The following is a 6000-nucleotide window of genomic DNA, read 5'->3' as shown; positions in this document are numbered from 1 at the left end:
TTAAAATAATAACAATATATCTAGTTGAACTATAATATATATGTAATACTTATTAATTCTTTTGTGTTGCTAATATTTTCTGTGCATGAAGTGTTCGTGCAAATTAAAGTAGCTTTACAGCATGACGTGTGACAGCTGCGGCCTTTGAACTTTGAGCTAATAGTATAGGATCCCATTCATTCTATTTTCAACTGATGTAACTTAAGACCGGGAAGCCAGTGAAAAAATAATCTAAGACAAGTTTTTTCAAGTGTCTGAAATTCCAGTGACTTACTCTCATATTATATAATATGTACTTGGGGAATATTCAAAGAAATATAAAGATATTCAAATGATATGGCAATGCACATTAATAAATTGGGATACAACAATTTTGGGTTAAATATATATATATATATCTAAAACTTCATATGTGGAATGTTTGAGTTGAACAGATCTGTGAATGTCAGAGTGAAGGTGACAGATGAGTAAATCAGCAGCTGCTAAGTGTGATTGATGTGACAGAGGCCTCGTATGTTTGTATGTTTAAAAAAAAAAAATGTTTCTTTATGTAAAGGTACAAAAATATATTTGATTCTGAGGAAATTATAATACATAATTAGGTATTATCTACATATATATATTTCTATATTTCTTTAATAATTATTATTTCTTGATTTAACTAGTAGTGGATAAGGGCAACCACACATCAAAATGGTTTACAAAGCAAATTTATATTTAGAATAATTTTCCACATGATAATGTTCTTGAATAACTATAATATTATTTTTAATGGTTACCTAAATAGGTACACACCTCTCTTTAGTCAAATCTATGCTACTCATCGATATGAAATTTATGCACAATATTTCTAGAAGAATAATTATTTTTAATTTGGTTCTGATATATACATAAATTTTATAAAATAATATTTTTGGTATTAAGGGGGAAAATGTGTTTTTGATCCTGATTACATAATCACTTTTGATCAATACTTATTTTCCACACATTTTAATAAAGAAGAAATAATAATAATGTACTATGGTATAATTAAGAAGGGTATTACATGCAAAGTTGCATAATTTAATATTTTTTGGTGGTACAAGGTTATGACAAATATGAAATCATCCAGATAATGGAGATATAAGGGTATTTTTTATGGAGAATATAATTACTCTGCATTTGTCATTAAAATTTAAAGGCCTTATTTTTATTTTTATTCTTATTTTTACTCTTAATTTTATTTTTCATTTTTTAAATTTTATTCTTACTTTATACTTCTTATTTTTCTATTTTTTCATTTTTTAATCCTCATTTGATTTTATTTGAGTTCAATATCTCAATTGAGAAAACACATTAATATTTAATAAGGTAATGTCTAATACAAGAGTATTGCTTCATTAAATATATATTGCTAAGGAAAAAAATGTTTACATTTTCTGAGTAAACACAACAATTCATTCATTCATTTATTCATTCATTCATTCATTCATACATTCATATATTTATTCATTTTGGTTCAGGAGTATACATTCTTTGATATTATTGGTTTAATAAAGATATAAAAACTTGTTTTTTCAAAATACACTGACACCTATGAGTTGGAAAAGGTAATTACACCTATGACATAAAAATGTTCTATCATATGGAGAACTTGATTGATAATGAATTATTATCTATTATTGCTTATTATTCCAAACATAATTTATTTTAATATTTTGATAATAATTAGATGGATATTACTGATTGCTATGATACGCTGTGATATTATCAGATGAGATCGGGCGTATCCAACGTGGTATGGCCAGTAGAAGCTGCACGATCCATCGCCCGGCCAGCCTTTCTCAGGATCGCTTGGTGGCGAGCAATCTGGCCGTGACGGGGCGGGCTCCGAAGGGTCCATGCAAAGTCTGTGCCGTCCCTACAGGTGTGGTTTGTTTAGCAGTGATTCACCCGTCGCATCAGGTGTCTTCAAAAATGGCTCGGCGCAGGGTCTCCTGCAGGCTAAACCCTTCATCGCGGTAATGTGACAGAAAGAGCAAGCTGGACCCGTAACTTGGGGGCGGAGCGAGACGTCCAGGGGTGAATGAAGGAAGAGGGTGAGATGGTTGCCAGTGACTTTGAGCTGCTCTTCAGGGGGGAGGGTCGTGTTGCCTTCAAAGGTCTTCTGCTTGGGGTTACCGGTGGTTGCCTCCAGCCACGCGGGAGATGCTGGTCCTGGTGAAAAGGAGCCTAGTATTAAAAGTAAAGAAGCAACAATGCTGGAGGCCCACGGTGATCAGAAGGATGCTGGTATTTTGCAGAGATGAAATAGCGCAAGAGAGAAAGCAAATGAAAAAAAGAAAAGAGAATGAATTTGTGCACTTGTGAAAGGGAATGGAAAAAAGGCATAGAAGAGAGTGCCCCCTGCTGGTGGAAGGAAGGAAAAAGCGAAAGTCTACAGCACCTGGTATTCCCAGGCAGTCTCCCATCCAAGTACTAACCGGGCCCAACCCTGCTTGGCTTCCAAGATCAAACGAGATTGGGTATGTTCAGGGTGGTGTGGCCGTAGGCAGAGACAAAACTCTCACTTGCTGCTTTTCTACTTTGACGTCTGGCTACCGGCTGCCCTTTCCAGTGCTCAGCAAGACCAGGTCCTTTTGTGCTTTCCATTCTCTTCAATTTTTTTGCTGGCTTCCTTAAAAGGTCTTGTAGACAGAAGGCCCCACTCAGAGCCGCTGAGCTCACTAATCGGCTGCAGCGCTGTCGACGGAACGTCAGCTTCACGGCCAATGCCACAGGCCGGGAGCAGAGGCGAGACTCACCGGTAGACCCGGGTAGGGTGAGTAGAGCGCGGTTAGTTGCTTTCTAATAGCCTGCAGGCGGGGATTAACTTTTAATGAAAGGGAACAATCCCTTTGACTGTCTGCAACGCGCCACACCTAGGAAGCGCACTCTCACACACAAGCCAGCATACACACGTGCTCGCACGTGACAACAACCCCTATCTGCCCCTACAACCTCTCCGTCACCATGCGTCAGACTCTCCTGCCTGTTTTATGATTTCAGGGCCCTAGCAGGAATCACCCCCCCCTCCCCAATTCCTTCTGCACCTTCCTTGCCTTCCTTGCACTGAGGTTAGCTCTTTGTCAGCCGTCTGGCTTGGTTACACAAGCTTCTTTGAAGAGAAACATGTTGCTTCTGCTGGCCCTCGCTAGGCGGCCGGCATCCAAAACCTTCCCTGGGCACCTGCTGAAAGCCTGGCCCCTTCAAGGCCCCGGGTGCTTTTAACGCCATCATTTCCACACGGCGAGCTGCGGAGTCAATAAGCACTCCTAGCCGTGGCAAGGAGCTCGGTGTCAGGCCTGTGTGGTAGCGTACTTAGCTGCCAACTGGCTCAGAGGCCTTGGGGCTTCCATCATCTAAGTTACTTAAGGTCGGTGTCCGGCAAGGCGCCGTTCCATGCTAGCCGAGCTGGGCAGTAGGGCAAAACGTCATCAAAATGATCTACAGCACCCGGTGTTCCCAGGAGGTCTCCGATCCAAGTACAATCTGAGCTCAGCCCTGCTTTGCTTCCGAGATCAGACGAGATCGGGCGTATCCAAGGTGGTATGGCCAGTTTGCGCTGCTCGATCCATCGCCCGGCCAGCCTTTCTGAGGATCGCTTGATGGCGAGCAATCTGGCCGTGACGGGGCGGGCTCCGAAGGGTCCATGCAAAGTCTGTGCGGTCCCTACAGGTGTGGTTTGTTTAGCAGTGATTCACCCGCCGCATCAGGTGTCTTCAAAAATGTCTCGGCGCAGGGTCTCCTGCAGGATAAACCCTTCATCGTGATAATGTGACAGAAAGAGCAAGCTGGACCCGTAACTTGGGGGCGGAGCGAGACGTCCAGGGGTGAATGAAGGAAGAGGGTGAGATGGTTGCCAGTGACTTTGAGCTGCTCTTCAGGGGGGAGGGTCGTGTTGCCTGCAAAGGTCTTCTGCTTGGGTTACCGGTTGTTGCCTCCAGCCACACGGGAGACGCTGGTCCTGGTGAAAAGGAGCCTAGTATTAAAAGTAAAGAAGTAACAATGCTGGAGGCCCACGGTGATCAGAAGGATGCTGGTATTTTGCAGAGATGAAAGAGCGCAAGAGAGAAAGCAAATGAAAAAAAGAAAAGGGAATGAATGTGTGCACTTGTGAAAGGGAATGGAAAAAAGGCATATAAGAGAGTGACCCCTGCTGGTGGAAGGAAGGAAAAAGCAAAAGCCTACAGCACCTGGTATTCCCAGGCAGTCTTCAATCCAGGTATTAACCAGGCTCAACCATGCTTAGCTTCCAAGATCAGACGAGATTGAGCGTGTTCAGGGTGGTGTGGCTGTAAGCAGAGACAAGCCTCTCACTTGCTGCTTTTCTACTTTGACGTCTGGCTGCCGGCTGCCCTTTCCAGTGCTCAGCAAGACCAGGTCCTTTTGTGCTTTCCCTTCTCTTCAATTTTTTTGCTGGCTTCCTTAAAAGGTCTTGTAGACAGAACGCCCCACTCAGAGCCACTGAGCTCACTGATCGGCTGTAGCGCTGTCGACGGAACGTCAGCTTCACGGCCAATGCCACAGGCCGGGAGCAGAGGCGAGACTCACCGGTAGACCGGGGTAGGGTGAGTAGAGCGCGGTTAGTTGCTTTCTAATAGCCTGCAGCCGGGGATTAACTTTTAATGAAAGGGAACAATTCCTTTGACTGTCTGCAGCGCGCCACACCTATGAAGCGCACTCTCACACACAAGCCAGCATGCACACGTGCTCGCACGTGACAACACCCCCTATCTGCAGCTACAACCTTTCCGTCACCATGCGTCAGACTCTCCTGCCTGTTTTATGATTTCAGGGCCCTAGCAGGAATCACCCCCCCCTCCCCAATTCCTTCCGCACCTTCCTTGCCTTCCTTGCCCTGAGGTTAGCTCTTTGTCAGCCGTCTGGCTTGGTTACACAAGCTTCTTTGCAGAGAAACATGTTACTTCTGCTGGACCTCGCTAGGCGGCCGGCATCCAAAACCTTCCCTGGGCACCTGCTGAAAGCCTGGCCCCTTCACGGCCCCGGGTGCTTTTAACGCCATCATTTCCACACGGCGAGCAGAGGAGTCAATAAGCACTCCTAGCCGTGGCAAGGAGCTCGGTGTCAGGCGTGCGTGAAGGTGGCGGGGTAGCGTACTTAGCTGCCAACTGGCTCAGAGGCCTTGGGGCTTCCATCATCTAAGTTACTTAAGGTCGGTGTCCGGCAAGGCGCCGTTCCATGCTAGCCGAGCTGGGCAGTAGGGCAAAACGTCATCAAAATGGTCTACAGCACCCGGTGTTCCCAGGAGGTCTCCCATCCAAGTACTGTCCAAGCCCAGCCCTGCTTTGCTTCCGAGATCAGACAAGATGAGGCGTATCCAAGGTGGTATGGCCAGTAGACGCTGCTTGATCCATCGCCCGGCCAGCCTTTCTCAGGATCGCTTGGTGGTGAGCAATCTGGCCGTGACGGGGCGGGCTCCAAAGGGTCCATGCAAAGGCTGTGCCGTCCCTACAGGTGTGGTTTATTTAGCAGTGATTCACCCGCCGAATCAGGTGTCTTCAAAAATGTCTCGGCGCAGGGTCTCCTGCACCCTAAACCCTTCATCGCGGTAATGTGACAGAAAAAGCAAGCTGGACCCGTAACTTGGGGGCTGAGCAAGATGTCCAGGGGTGAATGAAGGAAGAGGGTGAGATGGTTGCCAGTGACTTTGAGCTGCTCTTCAGGGGGGAGGGTCGTGTTGCCTGCAAAGGCCTTCTGCTTGGGGTTACCGGTGGTTGCCTCCAGCCACCCGGGAGACGCTGGTCCTGGTGAAAAGGAGCCTAGTATTAAAAGTAAAGAAGCAACAATGCTGGAGGCCCACGGTGATCAGAAGGATGCTGGTATTTTGCAGAGATGAAATAGCGAAAAAGAAAAGAAAAGAGAATGAATGTGTGCACTTGTGAAAGGGAATGGAAAAAAGGCATAGAAGAGAGTGCCCCCTGCTGGTGGAAGGAAGGAAAAAGCAAAAGCCAACAGCAC

At 45.6% G+C, this 6000-nt stretch overlaps 1 non-coding gene and 3 pseudogenes across 1 annotated transcript; all 4 read right to left on the bottom strand.

The window, feature by feature from the left end:
* Nucleotides 1-2413: 2413 nt before the first annotated feature.
* LOC141266656 (5S ribosomal RNA) lies at nt 2414-2532 on the bottom strand. Its single transcript, XR_012320686.1, has one exon. It is a non-coding gene; the product is annotated as a 5S ribosomal RNA (ribosomal RNA).
* Nucleotides 2533-3462: 930 nt separating this feature from the next.
* Nucleotides 3463-3579, bottom strand: LOC141270327 (5S ribosomal RNA; annotated as a pseudogene).
* Nucleotides 3580-4202: 623 nt separating this feature from the next.
* On the bottom strand, nt 4203-4321 carry LOC141269037 (5S ribosomal RNA; annotated as a pseudogene).
* A 941-nt stretch (nt 4322-5262) lies between these two features.
* Nucleotides 5263-5382, bottom strand: LOC141268876 (5S ribosomal RNA; annotated as a pseudogene).
* Nucleotides 5383-6000: the final 618 nt, after the last annotated feature.

Source organism: Phyllobates terribilis, unplaced genomic scaffold, assembly GCF_046119375.1.
Source record: "Phyllobates terribilis strain yellow unplaced genomic scaffold, ASM4611937v1 Scaffold_4__5_contigs__length_816908805, whole genome shotgun sequence".
In the NCBI taxonomy this organism is placed as follows: domain Eukaryota; kingdom Metazoa; phylum Chordata; class Amphibia; order Anura; family Dendrobatidae; genus Phyllobates; species Phyllobates terribilis.
The sequence above is the reverse complement of the archived record's forward strand: the minus strand, read 5'-3'. Positions and strand labels throughout refer to the sequence as shown.